Here is a 21,938-nt window from a genome sequence, read left to right as displayed (position 1 = left end):
AGAGATTTATGCCAGTTGGAAGAGTGGGCTGAAAGATGGCAGATGGAGTTTAATGCTGATAAGTGTGAGGTGCTACATCTTGGCAGGACAAATCAAAATAGGACGTACATGGTAAATGGTAGGGAATTGAAGAATGTAGGTGAACAGAGGGATCTGGGAATAACTGTGCACAGTTCCCTGAAAGTGGAATCTCATGTAGATAGGGTGGTAAAGAAAGCTTTTGGTGTGCTGGCCTTTATAAATCAGAGCATTGAGTATAGAAGTTGGGATGTAATGTTAAAATTGTACAAGGCATTGGTGAGGCCAATTCTGGAGTATGGTGTACAATTTTGGTCGCCTAATTATAGGAAGGATGTCAACAAAATAGAGAGTACAGAGGAGATTTACTAGAATGTTGCCTGGGTTTCAGCAACTAAGTTACAGAGAAAGGTTGAACAAGTTAGGTCTTTATTCTTTGGAGCGCAGAAGGTTAAGGGGGGACTTGATAGAGGTTTTTAAAATGATGAGAGGGATAGACAGAGTTGACGTGGAAAAGCTTTTCCCACTGAGAGTAGGGAAGCTTCAAACAAGGGGACATGACTTGAGAATTAAGGGACTGAAGTTTAGGGGTAACATGAGGGGGAACTTCTTTACTCAGAGAGTGGTAGCTGTGTGGAATGAGCTTCCAGTGAAGGTGGTGGAGGCAGGTTCGTTTTTATCATTTAAAAATAAATTGGATAGTTATATGGATGGGAAAGGAATGGAGGGTTATGGTCTGAGCGCAGGTATATGGGACTAGGGGAGATTATGTGTTCGGCACGGACTAGAAGGGTCGAGATGGCCTGTTTCCGTGCTGTAATTGTTATATGGTTATACGGTTGGTGTTTGTTTAATGCATTGGATTTATCAAAATTATATGCATCATTCCAAGAGTGGAGTTCGAGTTTAGTTTATTGTCACGTGTACTAGGGTACAGTAAAAACCTTTTGTTGCGTGCTAACCAGTCAGCGGAAAGACAATTATTAATTGCAATCGAGCCACCCGCAGTATACAGACACATGATAAAGGGAATAACGTGAAGGTCAATGGTTCTTTATTAGTCACATACACCAACTGGTGTAGTGAATTGCGGATTACCATTGCAGCACATAAAAAATAAAACAACATAACAATAATAAAGAAATTTAAACATAAAAACATCCCCCCACAATGGTTCCCATTATGAGGGAAGGCACAATGTCCAGTCCCCATCCCCATGTCCACCCATAGTCGGGCCTATTGAGGCCTCCACAGTTGCCTTTATGGAGGCCTGATGTTCCAGGCCGTTCTCGCCGGGTGATGGTGCTCAAGCATCGGGAGATTCCTCTCAGCGGCATGGGAACCCTGGAACGGCCGCTTCCTTACCGGAGGCCATGGCTTCCGAAGCCAACAGGCCGTGCCGGATGGAGCTCCACCACTGGCGATCTTGGCGAGAGATTCCAGGCTCCCGATGAAAAGTTCAGCGCCGCCGCCCGCAGCTGGCCGCTCCACAGTCCTGCAGCTCCGCGATGTTTCAACGGCGGTCCCAGCTCACCGGAGTTCCAGCGCGGCAACCCGGGCAACGCATCGCCTGCTTCGCGATGGCGCTCCAGCGTTGTGCTGCCTCCGAAGCTGAGGTTCTGGCCGGTCCCTGATAGGAAACGCCGCTCCAGGCCCCGCTGGTAGGCCGCGAGGACGGGTCGAAGGTGATGCTCGGAGAAAAGCAGCCTCCCCGACCAGGTAGGTTCCCTGAAAAGTAGTTTCCCCCTTCCCCCCCCCCCACATAAAAAAGACTAGAGCTCCAAAAACAAAACACTCAACTCACTAAAAATGAAAAAAGGTGAAAAAAAACAGACAGCTGCAGGCTGGGCAACCAAACCCGTACAGGACGGTGCCTCCCTATGACTGAATAATGTTTAGTTCAAGATAAAGCCAGTAAAGTCTGATCAGAGATAGTGTGAGTTTCTCCAATGCGGTAAGTAGTCGTTCAGGACTGCCTCTTGTTGTTGGTAGGATGGTTCAGTTGCCCGATAACAGCTGGGAAGGAACTGTAGCTGAATCTTGAGGTGTGCGTTTTCACACTTCTATACCTTTTGCCTGATCGGGGAGAAGCGGGAGCAGTCAGAGTGCGACTCATCCTTGATTATGCTGCTGGCCTTGCCGAGGCAATGTGAGGTATAAATAGAGTTAATGGAAGGGAGGTTGGTTTGTGTGATGGTCTGGGCTGTGTCCACAATTCTCTGCAATTTCTTGGGGACTTGGATGGAGCTGTCCCCTAACCATGTTGTGATGCATCCTGATAAAAAGCTTTTGATGGTGCATCTGTACAAGTTGGTGAGAGTTGTAGGGGACATGACAAATTTCCAAAGCCTTCTAAAGAAGCAGACGCGTTGGTGTGCTTTCTTGGCCATTGCTTCAATATGGGTGGTCCAGGACATGTTGGTGATATTTACTCCCAGGAATTTGAAGTTGTTCAAATTGTCCATGCCAAGCAAGATGTCCCATCTACACTGGCCCTACCTGCTGCAATGGTAATCCGCAATTCACTACACCAGTTGGTGTATGTGACTAATAAACCTTTCCTATCCATGTACCTGTCCAAACGTTTTTTCAATGTCGTTATAGTATCTGCCTCAACCACCTCCTCTGGCAGATCATTCCATTTTTTATTGGAATCATGTTCAGCACAAACATCATCGACCGAATGGTCTGTTCCTTTGCTGTACTGTTCTATGTTCATACAAGGATGACGCTCATACAAGGATGGAAACTTACAAAATTCTTAAGCGGTTGGACAGGCTAGATGCAGGAAGATTGTTCCCGATGTTGGGGAAGTCCAGGACAAGGGGTCACATTTTAAGGATAAGGGGGAAGTCTTTTAGGACAGAGATGAGAAAAAAATGTTCACACAGAGAGTGGTGAATCTGTGGAATTCTCTGCCACAGAAGATAGTTGAGGCCAGTTCATTGGCTGTATTTAAGAGGGTGTTAGATGTGGCCCTTGTGGCTAAAGGGATCAGGGGGTATGGAGAGAAGGCAGGTACAGGATACTGAGTTGGATGATCAGCCATGATCATATTGAATGGCGGGTGCAGGCTCGAAGGGCCGAATGGCCTACTCCTGCACCTATTTTCTATATTTCTATGACCCATCCATTGCAGTACAGTTGGAATGAACTCTGATCCATTTCAGTTGAAGGAGACAATTTTCAATTTACTGATTTTATTTTTTCTTAAGTGCATGAATGATTGAATGGAGCCCAGATGTGACACATGTGACATCCGTAAGAAGCCAAAACATATCATCGCAGGGCGTTAAGAGAACAGATAGATTGTATTAATAGTCCAATCTGTCAGCTACAGTGCACAGTAAATATATCATTGTAGTAAAATGTTTTGAGAAATCATTTGACCTTTACCATCTAACAGTTCGTTATGAACAGTTTACCATATATAAAAAGTAATTCTATTTCCTGGAGAAATTGGCGGTGGGGCAAATACAAAATTGTCCACATACTTATTGAGAGAATATTATGTTGAAAGTGCTTGACAACTGGAAATAGATTCCATCAGTGAAGACAAGGCCTGAGTGGAGTACGTACAACAAGGTACGATTAATGTTTTTATTTGTGTCTTGATGGGCATTAATTTCGGACTGCTGCACAGCTTACAGTGAAGATATTGTTACTGTGAAGATGCTTGTTGGTAGCAAACTCCAGGGTTTTTAATCAGTAATTATGATATATATATTGATACATTTTGTTTTGTCATTGACTCATTTTGAATAAATGTAATCCATTTTAATTTTTTTTATTTTATTAGAAGCAATTGTACAAAGATATAACATTTGGCATCTGGAATTATACAATGATTGTACATTTTTAACCTTATAACCTAAATTATAAAAAGGAAAAAAAGGAAAGAAAGAGAAAAAGCAAGAAAGGAAAGAAGTAAAAAGTGTCACCCAACCTAGCATCGGATTTAAATTTAAATTTGTGTTTCACCATACTATTGTTGTAAGAATTCAGTAAAGGGTGTCCATGTCTTAAGAAATTGATCTGTTTTTTCCGCCAAGACAAGCCTAATGTTTTCCAAAATGTGGTGTCTCGGACATGTTTGTGATCCACGTAATCCATTTTTCACACAAAGGGTGTTGGGTGTATGGAACACTCGTGGCTCTCGTGGATATTTTTCAACATGTTGAAAAATCTTCACGAGTCTTCCCTGTGCTTACCTGCCATTAGCGAGTCTTCCCGAGTACCTGTCGTTAGCGTTACGAGCCGCTAAGAGACGGCCCCGAGCTCCGACGTACCCGCTATGTTCATTCTCCGTGCTTACCACGAGTTTGATTTTTTTTTAACTTGGGAGAGCTCTTGGAATGAACTCGTACCGTGGGACAGGGCCATTAAACAGGTACATGGATAGGACCTGGATAGGATAGGATAGGAGTCTGAAGAAGGGTTTCGGCCCGAAACGTTACCTATTTCCTTCGCTCCATAGATGCTGCTGCACCCGCTGAGTTTCTCCAGCATTTTTGTGTATATGGATAGGACATGTTTGGAGGGATATGGGCCAAATGCGTCAGGCGGGACTAGTGTAGCTGGGTCATGTTGGCCGGTGTGGGCAAGTTGGGCCAGAGAACCTGTTTCCCTCTATATCACTCCACCATTCTTCATCTGACTCCATTTTGATTTTAAATTTAGATCAATTTATTTACATGAAATAACTTTCTTCCTCAAGGCCAGGTGTGCATTTATTCAAAAAGTCCTATAAAAGACATACTTGTAATGTTCTGCCTCACAGTTAGCTTTGTGTTAGAAAAACAAGCATTCTTCCAACATACTAAGCATTGATTGGAATTGCTATTCCTGAGCTCTTCAAAACAAATAACAATGTGTGCTAATGTTGTTTAACTATTTTAAAACGCTGCTCTAGGATCTTTCGTTGTTTTTCACAGCATAAAATAGCCATTGTGGAATCCAGTAAATGGTACTTAATGCTGACATAGTTAACATTTAACATTTATTTATAAACGCCACTTTCGTGGACCAGTTGACTCTCATTACTTTGAAATCATTACTATTGGCTTTTGTATAATGAGTATAGTCTGATAGGCAGAGGTCATGCAATGAGAAACAACATAATCCTCTGGTTATTTTGTGGTGAAGAAAGCTCAAGCCTTTTTATGAAGCTCTTTCTCATGTGTGGACTTGTGCCAGCAGGCTGTTTCACAGTGCACTTCTGTTAAATTGAAAGCATTCATCTTAATCATCTTCTTTAAGTGACTGTTTCCTCGTGGATTTCAATAATATCTCCTGGTACTGTATAGAGCCCATTCCATCTTTTACCTAAGATAGGAAAGCAGGTTTTGGAAAACCGTTTTCAATCACAAAATTTCAAGTCATTTGGGAAACTGGCTAATAGAGTTGGCTAAAAGCTGCCATTTTCTCTGCAGTTTGATCATGGAGTTGGAAAATGTAAACATAACAAGATTTGGTGCCACCATTTATCCATTTACAAAGTGAATTAAGTCTACATGGTCATTATATGTTCCAGATTTTACTTTTATTTTTAAATATCTTAACCAACAGGTATTTTTGTATGGTTTACGACAACAAATTGCAAAGATTAAGACATTTTCCTCAGGTCAATGAACCTTAAAAACAATAAAGCACAGTTCAAAAGGGTAATTTATAGTATTGGATGCAGTTTTTATATGATGGTTGCAAGCCAAGTTGTGTTTCAAAATTAATAGAAAATATTGCATATTCCTTGATGTTCAGCCATTATTTATCACCTAACCGATGTACCTTTAACAATCATCACATTGGTGTTTTTGGAGCTTTAGAAAATTGTGGCTGTGTTTCAGCATTCATGTTGTAAAAAGTTTCTCATTAGTTGTTGAGTCGTTTGGGATAAATTGAAGTGGAAATAAAACAGGAATTAATTGCCACAGATGGCTGTAAAGGCCAAGTCTTTGGGGATTTTCAAAGCGGAGATTGAAAGGTTCTTGATCAGTGAGGGTGTCAAAGGTTATGAGGAGAAGGCAGGAGAATGGGATTGAGAGGGAAAGATAGATCAGCCATGATTGAATGGCGGAGTGGACTCGATGTGCCGAATGGCCTAATTCTGCTCCTATGACCTATGAACTCATGAACATCTAATCTATCCCTGGCTGAACAACACTGGTCATTTTAACTTTCTGCTATTGTTCTGTTGTATAGCAGTATGAAATAAGGCTAAACGGTATTGCCAAATATTATTTACCTTATCAAAAGACGTCTAGCACAGAAAGGTAATCTTTGTGGACATGGTTAAGGACAGAGACAAGAAGAGATCGTGAGAACTAGAACAGCCTGTATTTGTCTTGTAACATGAATAATATAGAAAATGTTTAACTGTTTATGAGAAACATTTAGATTGGTACATGGACATGATAGGTTTAGAGGAATATGGGCCAAATGCAGGTAGGTGGGACTAGTGTAGACGAGACAATAGACAATAGGTGCAGGAGGAGGCCATTCGGCCCTTTGAGCCAGCACCGCCATTCAATGTAATCATGGCTGATCATCCACAATCAGTACCCCGTTCCTGCCTTCTCCCCATATCCCCTGACTCTGCTATCTTTAAGAGCACTATCTAGCTCTCTCTTGAAAGTATCCAGAGAACCAACCTCCACCGCCCTCTGAGGCAGAGAATTCCACAGACTCACAACTCTCTGTGCGAAAAAGTGTTTCCTCATCTCTGTTCTAAATAGCTTACTCCTTATTCTTAAACTGTAGCTCTTGGTTCTGGTCTCCCCCAACATCGGGAACATGTTTCCTGCCTCTAGCGTGTCCAAACCCTTAACAATCTTATATGTTTCAATGAGATTCCCTCTCATCCTTCTAAATTACAGAGTATACAAGCCCAGCCGCTCCATTCCCTCAGCATATGACAGTCCCACCATTCCGGGAATTAACCTTGTAACCATACGCTGCACTCCCTCAATAGCAAGAATGTCCTTCCACAAATTAGGGGATCAAAACTGCACACAATACTCCAGGTGTGGTCTCACTAGAGCCCTGTACAACTGCAGAAGGACCTCTTTGCTCCTATACTCAACTCCTCTTGTTATGAAGGCCAACATGCCATTCACTTTCTTCATTGCCTGCTGTATCTGCATGCTTACTTTCATTGACTGATGACTATTTACATATTGCCCAGTGTTGCCAAGTTGGGCTGAAGGGCCTGTTTCCATGATGTAATACTCTATGACTCTATTTCCTGTATTTTCTGTAAATATCAGATACACAATAACTAGAGAGAATCTCCTTTACTCTACTATGTAGATCCATGTATTTTTTTGCAGTTCTACTTCCATTACTTTGGCTCAGCATTTCAAAATGATATCTTTTATATTTACCATTATCTGTTTTCTTTATGTACTCGTTGCAGAGACATCTCCACTGCACTGAGCTTCTTCCTTTGATCTTAGATCGTGCTTTATATCTCTGGTGTTGAGCATACAGTGGGAGAGGGCAATGGATCGATTTTGATGTTGATCATTGCTTCAACAATAAATTATAGTGAAAAGATACACTGCTAAAGTTCAATCTTTAGAAGGAAATACATCGTGCCCAAATGGAGGGAGTCCGTGTTGGCCTTTTGCTGTCCACTGATCTGCTATATAATAGCAGCACACTGGAATGATAGATTTTGATAGATAATACCCAGGCACTTTTAAAGCTTTGGAAATGTGTTTTCCTGATAACGCTGGTATCAATCTGCCATTTTTGATAGCTGTGCGATTAAGCTGCATGCATTGTCAGGCATAGACACCACTAGTGTGTGGAATATTTGTGGATATACTTTACTGTAAGGTTAATTTGTCAAGAAGTATGCTTTTAACATCATGGCAAACTGGGAGATTGTACCTATAGCTAAGAGGTGATCCAGTGTAATAACACAGAAGTGCTTTCGTTGTGTGAGATATTGATCCACCTTACTCTGTAGAGTGGTCTCGTGTTGATGATGATTAGCATGGGAGCAGTCCCTCGAGCCTGTCTTATCCTTGCACAAGATCATGGCTGATCATGATCTTACTCCATCAATCTGCCTTGGTTTTATTATATCTTGCCTAACAAAAACCTATCAAGCTCATTAATATTGAGGATTTGGGGCAGGGGGGGGGGGGGGGACAGGCTCAAGTTGTTGCTACCTTTTGTGTGAAGAAATGTTTCCTGCCATTTGTTATAAAAACTGCAAAAAGCTGGAAAGCTCAGCAGGTCAGACAGCAATTGTGGAAAAAGATGCAGTTGACATCTCAGGTTGAAGACCCTGTATCAGAAAGTTGATTTTTTCAAGATCCCGTCTCCTGGTCTTTCTTGCTGTGCAATGCCATCGATGCATTTAACCACTGCTGATAAGATAGCAGACCTGATAAATTAGTCAATCAACAGAGAATCTCAGAAATGTGCTGCAAAGGAGATCAAATGGCCCAATGTATCCATGTCAACCAAAAGATTGATATGCTAATTCACTTCCGAGCTCTTAGTTCATTGCTGTTTGATGTAGCTTCAAAAATCACCCCGTCTCCTTTGTTCTAATGTCCATCCCAGCCCAGCCAAACACTCCTTCCTCACAGCTATCATTCATCAGCCATTCCCAATGTTTATAAATCACTGCACCCTCCACAACACAGACACTTACAACTAGTAGTGTCTTCAACCCTTGTTATAGTTATATACCCTTCCTGTGTATGACCTGCCTAAATCCATTATATATGTATCCAAATGTTTTTAGAGACCTATCCTACACACTAGGTGCAATTTACAGAGGCCAATTAGCCTACAAACCTGTACCTTTTTGGAACGTATTTTAAAAGTCGTAATTGTATCTGCTTCTGTAGCTTCCCCTGGCAGCTACACAGATGGCACTCCTGAGTGGAAAGAGTTACACAAAAATATCTTCCCTCTCACATATTTGTTCTGAACCTCCCACCTGCCCCGAACATTGATTTACCATCAAGGAGCTATTTCTGTCCAATTTTTCTAAAATGTATTTTGGGCGAATAAAATTGTCATTGATTCATGGTGTCTTCTATTATTATGTTAAATCTGATCAAACCATGATCACGTCCTCAATATGCTATCTCACTTGCCTATTGTTCATTCTTTAAAATTAAGTTAAAAACCATCACCTCTCACTGGCCTTCCTGAATACTGGACTGACTGATAAGGATTTCAATGAATGCATTCCAAGAATTATGCTCCTTCTTGAGCTGTTAACACTGTAACTATTCTGGTTTCTACATGAGGGGATTGAAGGCTTTGTGGCCTTATGCAGATGATATACGAAAATAGGTGGAGGGGCAGGTTGTGTAGAGAAAGCAGGCACTCTGCAGAAGGACTGGAACAGGTTTGGAGACTGGGCAGAGAACTGGCAGATGGAATAGAGTGTAGCAAAGTGCGGAGTCATGCATTTTGGTGGTAGAAAAAAAGGCATGGACTATTTTCTGAATGGGGAGAGAATCCAGAAATTGGAGGTGCAAAGGGACTTGGGGGTGTTAATGCAGGATTCCCAGAAGGTTAATTTGCAAGTCGAATCGGTAGTAAGGAAGGCAATACTAACATTTATTTCAAGAGGACTAGAATACAAAAACTGGGATGTAATGCTGAGGCTCTATAAGGCGCTGGTCAGGCCACACTTTATAGGAGTAGTAGAATTCGGCCATTCGGCCTCTCAAGTCTACTTCGCCATTCAATCATGGCTGATCTATCTCTCCCTCCTAACCCCATTCTCCTGCCTTCTCCCCATAAACTCTGACACCTGTACAAATCAAGAATTTATCTATCTCTGCCTTAAAAATATCAACTGATGGCTTCCACATTCTTCTATGGCAAAGAATTCCACAGATTCACCACCCTCTGACTAAAGAAACCTCTCCTCAACTCCTTCCTAAAAGAACGTCCTTTAATGCTGAAGTATTTTGAGTATTGTGAGCAATTTTGGGCACCATATCCGAGGAAGGATGTGCTGGCTCTAGAGAGGGTCCAGAGTAGGTTTACAAGAATGATCCCAGGAATGAGTAGGTTAACATATGATGAGCATGTGACGGCACAGGGCCTTTACTCGCTAGTGTTTAGGAAGATGAGGGGGGACCACATTGAAACTTACCGAATAGTGAAAGGCTTGGATATAGTGGATGTGGAGAGGATGTTTCCACTAGTGGGAGAATTGAGGATCAGTGAATGGGTATGTCCTTTGCACGTGGCCTCATTCTGGCAATAGAGATGGCCCAGGACAGAAAAGTCAGTATGGTAATGGAAAGAGGAGTCAAATGTTTTAACATAAAATGTTGCCTCAAGAAGGCAGCATCTATCATCTGGTATCCCCATCATCTAGGCCATGCCCACCTCTCGTGGATACCATCGGACCGAAGGCACAGGAGCCTGAAGCCCCACCCCACCAGGTTCATGAACAGTTACGCCCCTGTCCCACTTAGGAAACCTGAACGGAAACCTCTGGAGACTTTGTGCCCCACACAAGGTTTCCGTGCGGTTCCCGGAGGTTGCAGGTGGTTGCCTGAGGTTGCAGGTAGTGGAAGCAGGTAGGGAGACTGACAAAAACCTCCCGATCCTCAACTCTCTGAACTCCACCATCTCCCCACAAGGGTCACAACCTCCACACATCCCATCCCAAGAAAGCTCCAAATTCTGTATGTCCTCTAACTAAGTGGGCAGATGAGAGTATGCCCTCTCATCTGCCCAGAGGTCTTGTTGGTCTTTGGCTAAATCCATTGGATGCATTTCTGTCTCCAGCCCCACTGCTACTCCACCTCTATGCCCATCCGGGCAAAGCTCCAGTCCAGCCCAGACCAAGATCAGTCATGAACATTTGCTTTTCCTCCCTGCTACGTTGCGCTGAATGGCGAAGATGTAATCAACGGAGGCAGTATAAAGATGTGCCACAGCGAGCCCACATCTGAAATGGTTATCAGTGTGCAATACAACGAGTAATTGATGTGATTTTTGCAGCTTTTGGCCATTTCCAGAGATAATTGGTGGTTGATGAGAAGTTCACTGTCGGTTTTGGATTAATGATGAGAGAGGTTGTATTTGACTCCACAAGGATTGATTCACAACCCCTTTGATGGGGTTTCGGTTTAATTTGAATAGGGATAATTAGAAACCGGAATAATCCCCGAGGATTGGCGTACTGCGCATGTTGTTCCATTGTTTAAAAAGGGTTCTAAGAGTAAACCTAGCAATTATAGACCTGTTAGTTTGACTTCAGTGGTGGGCAAATTAATGGAAAAGATACTTAGAGATAATATATATATAAGCATCTGGATAAACAAGGTCTGATTTGGAACAGTCAACATGGATTTGTGCCTGGAAGGTCATGTTTGACTAATCTTCTTGAATTTTTTGAAGAGGTTACTAGGGAAATTGACGAGGGTAAAGCAGTGGATGTTGTACATATGGACTTTAGTAAGGCCTTTGACAAGGTTCCTCATGGAAGGTTGGTTAAGAACGTTCAACTGTTGGGTATAAATGCAGGAGTAGCAAGATGGATTCAACAGTGGCTGAATGGGAGATGCCAGAGGGTAATGGTGGATGGCTGTTTGTCGGGTTGGAGGCAGGTGACTAGTGGGGTGCCTCAGGGATCTGTGTTGGGTCCTTTGTTGTTTGTCATGTACATCAATGATCTGGACAAAGGTGTGGTAAATTGGATTAGTAAGTATGCAGATGATACCAAGATAGGGGGTGTTGTGGATAATGAAGAGGATTTCCAAAGTCTACAGAGTGATTTAGGCCATTTGGAAGAATGGGTTGAAAGATGGCAGATGGAGTTTAATGCTGATAAATGTGAGGTGCTACATCTTGGCAGGACAAATCAAAATAGGACGTACATGGTAAATGGTAGGGAATTTAAGAATACAGTTGAACAGAGGGATCTGGGAATAACCGTGCATAGTTCCTTGAAGGTGGAATCTCATATAGATAGGGTGGTAAAGAAAGCTTTTGGTATGCTAGCCTTTATAAATCAGAGCATTGAGTATAGAAGCTGGGATGTAATGTTAAAATTGTACAAGGCATTGGTGAGACCAAATCTGGAGTATGGTGTACAATTTTGGTCGCCCAATTATAGGAAGGATGTCAACAAAATAGAGAGAATACAGAGGAGATTTACTAGAATGTTGCCTGGGTTTCAACAACTAAGTTACAGAGAAAGGTTGAATAAGTTAGGTCTTTATTCTCTGGAGCGCAGAAGGTTAAGGGGGGACTTGATAGAGGTCTTTAAAATGATGAGAGGGATACACAGAGTTGACGTGGACCAGTTTATCCCTTTGAGAATAGGGAAGATTCAAACAAGAGGACATGACTTCAGAATTAAGGGACAGAAGTTTAGGGGTAACATGAGGGGGAACTTCGTTACTCAGAGAGTGGTAGCGGTGTGGAATGAGCTTCCAGTGGAAGTGGTGGTGGCAGGTTCGATGGTATCATTTAAAAATAAATTGGATAGGCATATGGATGAGAAGGGAATGGAGGGTTATGGTATGAGTGCAGGCAGGTGGGACTAAGGGAAAAAAGTTGTTCGGCACGGACTTGTAGGGCCGAGATGGCCTGTTTCCCCATACCAAGGAGAAGGTTCGAATGTTAGCTATTTACTGAAAGCCGTTTTAAAAAACCCACTAGTTTTATTCGGCTGATTTTGGACATCATTAAAATAAATAGGGTTAACATGCAATTAGAAGCCCTTCAGAAGCACTAGGCCAGAACAATTGAAGGTGGCATAAAGGGAGAGAAAGTTTGAGAGTACACTGGTGAGGGACATAAAAATAATAATCAAAGTTACTGATATGTGAAAAACACAAAATTAGCAGAATTAAATCAGGCAGTGCTGGTAAACTCATTGGGTTGAAGTTTGCACGGAAATATATGAAGTTTTCTGTGGAACTGCAAGCATTCCGTAATATTTGTGCCACCAAGTGTCAGGAATCCCATAGCTGGCTGGGCCTCACTAATTATCCCTAAGAATGTTGGACGCAAGTATCAAGAGTGTTTTATTGTCATATGTCCCAGGCAGAACAACGAATTCTGGCTGTCATTTTGATCGCTGACTCCTGTAAACCCCTTTGATGGTGGGGAGGTCAGAACCCGTGATGGACTGGGCAGTGTTCACAATGTTTTGCAGTCTTCTTCACTCCTGGGCATTCAAGTTGCCAAACCAGTCCATGATGCAACCAGTCAATATTCTCTCTACTGTACACCTGTAGACGTTCAAGAGAATCTCTGTGGAGTCCAATATTGCCTAACAAAATGACAGGAATTCCCCTGCAGTGAGACTGGGAAACTTGCCTGCTGGATGTCCTCCACCTTAAACATCTGAGACTTCAACGTCAGGGACATTCACAAAACATTACAACAGGCCCTTTGGCCGACCATGTCTTTGCTGAACATAATGGCAATTTAAACTAATCCCATCTGCCTGCATATGGTCCATCTCCCTCTAGCTCCTGCCCTGTTCATATGCCTGCCTAATGCCTCAAAAATGTTGCAAGTGCTTCCACCATTCCCCCTGACAGGGTATTCAATTCCCCTAATCTCTCTATGTAAAATAAAACTTGCGTCGCAGTTATCCTTTAAAGTTTCCTCTCCCACTTCAAATCTATGCCTTAAAGTATTTTCACCCTTGGAGAAAGATTCTGGCATCAACCTTACTTATGCTTTTCATAATTTTATATACTTCTATCACATTGTCCCACATCCTCCAATACTTCAGAGGGAACAATTCAAGTTTATTCCAATCTCTTTTTATAGTTAATACTCTCCAATCTAGGCAAGATGTTGGTGAATGTACATAAAAATGCTGGAGAAACTCAGCGGGTGCAGCAGCATCTATGGAGCGAAGGAAATAGGTAACGTTTCGGGCCGAAACCCTTCTTCAGACTGATAGGGGGTGGCGGGGAGAAGGAAGGAAAAAGGAGGTGGAGGAGCCCGAGGGCGGGGGGATGGGAGGAGACAGCCCGAGGGCTGAGGAAGGGGAGGAGACAGCAAGGGCTAGCAAAATGGGAGAATTCAACGTTCATGCCCGCAGAATGCAGACTCCCCAATATGAGGTGCTGTTCCTCCAATTTCCGGTGTTGCTCACTCTGGCAATGGAGGAGACCCAGGACAGAGAGGTCGGATTGGGAATGGGAGGGGGAGTTGAAGTGCTGAGCCACCGGGAGGTCAGGTAGGTTCTTGCGGACCGAGCGGAGGTGTTCAGCGAAACGATCGCCCAACCTCCGCTTAGCCTCACCGATGTAGATCAGCTGACATCTAGAGCAGCGGATGCAGTAGATGAGGTTGGAGGAGATACAGGTGAACCTTTGTCGCACCTGGAACGACTGCTTGGGTCCTTGAATGGAGTCGAGGGGGGAGGTAAAGGGACAGGTGTTGCATTTCTTGCAGTTGCAAGGGAAAGTGCCCGGGGAGAGGGTGGTACCGGAGGGAAGGGAAGAATTGACAGGGGAGTTATGGAGGGAGCGGTCTTTGCGGAAGGCAGACATGGGGGGAGATGGGAAGATGTGGCGAGTGGTGGGGTCACGTTGGAGGTGGCGGAAATGACGGAGGATTATTTGTTGTATGTGACGGCTGGTGGGGTGAATTACCTTCGCTCCATAGATGCTGCTGCACCCGCTGAGTTTCTCCAGCATTTTTGTGTACCTTCAATTTTCCAGCATCTGCAGTTCCTTCTTGAACAAGATGTTGGTGAATCTCTTCTCCTAATTCTCGGCATTCTTCCAGCAGTGAGGTGACCAGCATTCCATGCAGTCCTCTTAAAGGTGGCCTCACCAATGTACTATACTGTTGCAACATGACCTCCCATCTTTTACACCCCGTGCCCTGACCGATAATGGCAAATATGCCATAGGAATTATTAACCGCCTGGCTTTGTTGTGTTGCCACTTTCTGGGAGCTATAGACTTGCGCCCCAAGATTCCTCTGTACATTAATGATCCTAAAGGTCCTTATTTAGAAACATAGAAAGTAGGTGCAGGAGTAGGCCATTCAATATGATCATGGCTGATCATCCAGAATCAGTACCTGCTTTTTCCCCATACCGCATGATTCCATGATTTACTTTATATTTGCATTTGATCTCCCAAAACACTTCACCCCATTAAACTACATCTGCCATTTCTTCATCCGATTCCAACGGATCTGAATCCCGCCACATATATCCTTTGACACATTGTCCTCAGTTTCCACAGCTCTGCCAGTTTTCATGTTGTCTGCAAACGTACTAATCAACCCCCCCTACATTTTCATCCATATGTGCAAGTTGGGCCGAAGGGCCTGTTTCCACACTGTTTCACTCGATGACTTTGACTCTGAACTCCAATCCCCTATTCTTTTCCTCATTCCTTATGAGGGAAACGTTGATTCTGCTGTGGTGGATGTTTATGTTAAACTCTATTGTGTATTGTGTTCTTTTTATTCATATGGCTGTATAGTAACTCAAATCTCACTGTACCAATTGGTGCATGTGACAATAAATGTGAGCTTGAACTTGAACTTTGATGCAGTCAGAAAGGAAGTGGTGGACACTTCCAGGCCCATCATGGGCACTGACCTCCCCACCATCAGAGGGATCTATAGCAGTTGCTGCCTCAAATAGGCAGCCAGCATCATCAAGGACCAAAATCACACTGGTATAGGAGTCGGAAAAGCGAGACCTCCAGACTGAGGAAAAGCTTCTTCCCAACAACATTGTTGTCACCATCCCCTCATCCAACAATGAACCATTGTACATCTCCTTGAACTTTGTCTGCTTTGATCTGTCCTCCTTTTCCCACCTTACATGCTCTTTGTACCTTGCCATATCTCTAGTTTCCCTCTCCTCTGACTCTCAATCTGAAGAAGGGTCTCGACCCGAAACGTCACCCCTTCTCTCCAGAGATGTTGCCGTTCCCGCTGAGTTACTCCAGCATTTTGTGTCTATCATCAGGCTAATCTACACTACAAACACCAACTAAACTTTGAACAACATACTCTCTTGCTTGCACTAGGGACTTTGAGCTTTTGTTTTGTTTTACCACTATTTTTATTTATTTAACTTTTTTTCCGAGAAGCTCACAGCAAAATTCATGTGTTCAATTGGTAAATGTTCTCACTGAACCCACTTATTGATTCAGTGCAAAGCCATCACATGTGAATCTTGCTTGACAATCCAGTACAACAGTGAGGAGATCCTCATTTCAGTTTAGTTTATTGTCACTTGTACCGAGCTACAGTGAAAAGCTTTTGTTGCGCGCTAACCAGCCAGCAGAAAGACAATACATGATTCCAATCGATCCATTCGCAGTGTACAGATACATGTTAAGGGAATAACTTGTAGTGCAATGGTAAAACCAGTAAAGTCCAGTCAAAGATAGTCCGGGATAGCTTCCAGATGCATAGCTCGAAGTGCAATCCTTTCGATGAAATGTTAGACGATGGCCCTGGATGGAACAGATTCTTTGATACTCTGTCGAAGTTGAGCAAAGGAGATTTGTCAGTATTTATTCATCAATCAACATCAGTTTAAAAAAAAATGTAAACAGAAAATGTGAGATTAGACAGATATTCAGACAGTATCTATAGAGAAAGAAAGACTTAACATATCAGATCAATTATTTTTTTATCTGCATTTAAAATTTATACTACCCGGGCATTATCACATTCGTGATCTAGTCAGCTGGCTCTGCAAAAATGGTTGGTAAATTATCAACAGTTACAATGATAGCAAATCAAAAATTGTAACATATCATACCATAATTCATATAATTATAATATTTATATTATATATAATAATATATAATTCGTAATATAATTCATACAACAAACTATGATGAGATTTTCAGAGATCCTGCGTGTTGCCCTACAAGTGGTTCAATCTTTCTAACGTTTCAAGTTTTGGTCTCCTAATCTGTGGAAAGACATTGTTGCCATAGAGGGAGTACAGAGAAGGTTCACCAGACTGATTCCTGGGATGTCAGGACTTTCATATGAAGAAAGACTGGATAGACTCGGCTTGTACTCGCTAGAATTTAGGAGATTGAGGGGGGATCTTATAGAAACTTACAAAATTCTTAAGGGGTTGGACAGGCTAGATGCAGGAAGATTGTTCCCGATGTTGGGGAAGTCCAGAACAAGGGGTCACAGTTTAAGGATAAGGGGGAAGTCTTTTAGGACCGAGATGAGAAAAACATTTTTCACACAGAGAGTGGTGATTCTGTGGAATTCTCTGCCACAGAAGGTAGTTGAGGCCAGTTCATTGGCTTTATTTAAGAGAGAGTTAGATGTGGCCCTTGTGGCCAAGGGGATCAGGGGGTATGGAGAGAAGGCAGGTACGGGATACTGAGTTGGATGATCAGCCATGATCATATTGAATGGCGGTGCAGGCTCGAAGGGCCGAATGACTTACTCCTGCACCTATTTTCTATGTTTCTATGTTTCAAGTGAGCCCTTCACATGCAATAATTGAAGGCCAGTCTAGCATTTCAAGGCATTCTTTAAAACTTAAAATATAATGTTTTCTGTATAGAATTGAGAAAACTTACTGCTTTTTTCCATTTGTGTTTATATTCCACATGCACTCGTTTCCTCCCACATCCCAAAGACGTGTAGGCTTATAGGTTAATTGGCCTCTGTAAATTGCCACTAGCATGTAGGGAATGTGGGAAAACGTAGAACTTGTGCTAGTGGTGGGCTTGGACTCGGTGGGCCGAAGGGCCTATTCCTATGCGGTATCACAAAACTAAACTAAGCCATGAATTTAATCAGCATGACTTTCTGCCTTGTGTTTATAATCTTACTTTCACTTCAATGCATCTAAATTTGTGTTGCTCCAACTATTCCTTGTGGTTATGTATTCTGCATTCCAGCCATACTTGGGTAAAGACGTTTCTCCTGAAGTTGCTTTACAGATTTATTAGTGACTATTTAGTATCAACACTCATTACTTGCAGATCCCCCCCCCCCCATATCCTATCATCCCATGTACAAATAGAAAAATCGTATTTAGGTCTTCTATCATTTTTTTCATCGCCTCAATCTTTGATAGAAAAGCTTATCAGATTATGATGAAGCTAATGTAGATGCACAAACGCCAAATAGAAGGAATGGAAGCCTGCATCTAATATTTCTGTGATTTATTAAGAAAATATGCACCTTTTTAAAAAGCTATGAAAAGATAGAAGATTGCAGTAATTGGCCTTGCCTCTTGCATGGATAATTGCAGAGGGTGAATCCTTTGGACAGGCTTTTCATACTTGTCAGGGCCAATTAGTGCTTACGTTTAATACTCGATAAATAGAGAGATGGTGTGCTTTGCAGAATGTCTGTACAATCATTAAAGAAAGGAGCAAAGCTGATTTTGTTTTAAAAACTGTTCACAGTGCACTTCCATCTCTTTGATATGCGCACATAGAAAAGAGACTTGGACATTTTTATCCCCATTCCTGTTTGGTGTCCGAGTTGAGTTGCTGTTTGACTGGGATGGCATATTCAAAGTTAATGACCCAGGCTGCTGAGATGAGATATCCTCTGACAGAGGTATTTTACAGTTGAGTCGCCTCAAAAATCCTTGAATGACACTTTAAATGAGAGCAAGCTAACCACACGAGCTGTAGTATGTGATGTGCTACAGCTTGAAGTCTCTATATTTGTACCTGCTAATGACCAGTCCATGCTTACATCACAGCTCACCATCAGCGAAAATAGTACAAAGGTACATTTCCAGCCAAGCTTTTTCTAAAGGTAATTCTTGAAACAATGGGCACTTTTCCATCTCGCCCATTAGTCATTGTGTCCAGTAGTTTGTGTATTTTACCTTGCACCTGGTATGCTAAAAGAATGAAGCTGTGCGCTTTCTTCAACTGCTAGTAATTGGACTGAAATGACTGTGGGGACATGGAAAGGATAGATCTTCTTTAGAATAAATACATTGCTGCCTTTTCAGTGAGGCTGGGGAGAAAACATTGAGGAAACATATCACATTAGTTGACAGAAACATGAAATCTCAATTGGAGAACCCAACAATGAAGCAATGGATAAGGTAACAAAAATGGAAGGTAACGATTCAAACGAGGTACTCACATGAAGGATGAAATGTTGGAGTGCTATCATGACACTTATGCCCAATTCAACCTAACCGCAAAAAAGATGAGCTAAATACAATTATTCTTGACTCTTTTGCATAAAATGGGACTGCAGACAGGAGATATATTTAGACGAAATGCATGGCCATGTTATAAATACACCTTAAAAATCAAACATTATTTTTATATTATTATAAGTTCTGTGTACAATGAATACTGTAATGGGGTATTTCTCTTCAAGCATTACACTGGCTGGTGGGATGGAGAATTATTGCTCGCCATGTCACAGAGCCAGTTATCAGGAGGAGAAATAAGTGTGTTTGTAATGAAGAATGTTGACAGGATGATTGTACTGTCAGTGGATTCCATGCTTTGCTGGTGGCGAATTAAAGGGGGAATAAATGCATATCCTCCCTGCATCATATGAAAGGCTTTTAGTGTATGTCAGGAATGGGCATCAAACCATGGGATAGCACAGTGGAGCAGGTGCACAGTGCTGTTGCTGCACAGCTCCAGAAACCCGGGTTCAATCCTTACCTCTGACTTTTATAAGTGACTAGACCATGTGGGACCCGTTGGGTCCCTGTCACACGGGAGGCCTGGTCCCCCAATGCAACCCGTTCCCCACCGCAATATTCCACCACTCACCCGTTCCCCCAACGCAACCCGTTCCCCCAACGCAATATACAACTGCTCACCCATAGCCCCCATGGGAGGCCTGGTCCCCCAACACAACCTATTCCCCAACACAATATTCCACCACTCACCCATTCCCCCATATTCCAGCACTCACCCATAGCCCCAACTGTGCATGGGCGTATCCCCCAAGCACTGCCTCCCCCTCCTCGTGCGTCGAGGACTTTAAAAAATAATGCAATTGCCTCCTCTCCCTCCTGTTCATCTAAAAACTTGCTGGAAGGACTGAGTGTTTTTCTTAAACTTAAATTTGTAAATTTTTAACTGTCAATAACTTGCGAAATATCACATCAATCTGAATGAAACTTGACGCAAACGACCACAGGATAATGGTGAGTAAGGTGGTGCAAAGATTTTAGCGCTATCGTGCCCCGTTTTGGTGTAGTTCTGGGATCACAATTACAGACAGACAGACACACACACACGCATAGAAACAAACAAGATGAGAGTTTTAGTAATAAATAAATAGCATTGGTTTTAGGCCATTCGGCCCATCAAGTCTACTCCACCACTCAATCATGGCTGATCTATCTCTCCCTCCTAACCCCATTCACCTGCTTTCTTCCCATAACCCTTGACACCCTGACTCTTTTGCCATCCAATTGGGCAAATAGACATGGCCGTATCCGCACCACCTCGTTCTATATTCATTTTTCATTTGTCTACCTCCAAAGTCTAAAAGTTAATATTGTCAACCACAAACCCTTGCCTAGAACTCCAAAACCTCTCCATTCACTAAATGTAGAAGCACCTTCTCACCACTGAGAACCTTATAGACAGTAGACAATAGTTGCAGTAGTAGGCCATTCAACCTTTCGAGCCAGCACCGCCATTCAATGTGATCATGGTTATGTGATCTTCAGACACAAGAAACCAGAGGAGTTAGTTGAGGCAGGGACCATTGAAACGTTTAAGAAACATTTGGACAGGTTCGTGGATAGGACAGGTTTAGATGGATATTGGCCAAATGCAAGCAGTTGGGACTAGTGTAGATGGGGCATGTTGGTCGGTGTGGGCAGGGGCCTGTTTCCATGCTGTATGACTATGGCTCTGAAATATTTCTACTTGTTTATCTTGTCCCTATGTTTCACACTTGCAATTAATTCTACAATGTGCAGTACAGACCCTCCATAGGTTTCATTCCTGTGAAATATGTGTAGCCCAGACAGCTCACCAGTCGGAAATACAGTCACGAGCACCAGAAATTGTCTACAGCCCCACAGCAGCCAGCAAATCTATCTCAACAGTCTCTCAAACGATCGCTCAGTTGTGTAGGCCTCACATTAACCCGGTGATCGTAAACTGGGAAGGACCTGTATAACTATTTGGAAACTTTAAATGAAGCAATTGGATTTGGTCAGGGTGGGGGTGATGACCAACACATTCATGGTAAGACAGGATGCCAGTGTTTAGCATTTGTTGGAGTGAATTAATCATCTGTACTTTCCTTTATTTAGTAGATACTGGTAGCATAGGTGGTGAGAGCAGGTATTTGGAGGGTTTTTTTTGTTCCAGAATGCCAGAACTAACTGTTTAGCCTTCCCGAGGTTCTTGGTTCTTGGTTCTTGGTTTCTTGGTCCTCCAAAATATTCCAAATGGAATTTAAACTGGAGGCAGTGAAGAGAGGGCTTAAGCCAGAAAGGGTTATTGGGAAGAAAGAGCTACTTTAAATTTAGTTGCATCTGGTTGGGTAACTATAGTAGGGTGGAGATTATTCCATGCTTTAATTGTGCGGGGGAAGAACAAATTGCTGTACACATCTGTCTTTGTAGCTGGGATCACAAATTGGATCGAATGCCCTCGTCTGCTTCTAATTGGTTTGGGTTTGGTTTAGGTCTTGTAATCTGTGTCGAGCTGACCATTTGACATTTTGTAAAAACAGGTCAAACGGTGAGCTTCACGTCTGTATTGGAGAGGGTTCCACCCCAGAGAATTCAGAAGTTTGGTGACACTCGCTTCTCTCTCATAGGTGTTAGGAACAAATCAAGCTGCCTGTCTTTGGACACGTTCGATGGAAGAAATGTTTTTATTTGTGTATGGGTCCCATGCTGCAACTGCGTAGTCCAAATGAGGTCTAACGAGGGTGAAGTATAGCTTCTCCTTGACAGAAGTTGAACAATGATGAAAGTTGCG

At 42.6% G+C, this 21,938-nt stretch overlaps 1 protein-coding gene and 1 long non-coding RNA gene across 9 annotated transcripts in view; both read left to right on the top strand.

Annotated features, from left to right (window-relative positions):
• The window catches only part of ctnnd2 (catenin delta 2), a 1,121,748-nt gene that overhangs the window by 628,565 nt on the left and 471,245 nt on the right, over positions 1–21,938 (top strand). The window lies entirely within an intron of this gene.
• Positions 675–6,482, top strand: LOC116970499. Its single transcript, XR_004411164.1, has 3 exons — positions 675–686; positions 2,163–2,167; positions 6,405–6,482. It is a non-coding gene; the product is annotated as an uncharacterized LOC116970499 (long non-coding RNA).

Source organism: Amblyraja radiata, chromosome 2 (assembly GCF_010909765.2).
Source record: "Amblyraja radiata isolate CabotCenter1 chromosome 2, sAmbRad1.1.pri, whole genome shotgun sequence".
Classification (NCBI taxonomy): Eukaryota; Metazoa; Chordata; class Chondrichthyes; order Rajiformes; family Rajidae; genus Amblyraja; species Amblyraja radiata.
Note: the sequence above shows the minus strand (reverse complement) of the source record. Positions and strands in the feature narration are given on the sequence as shown.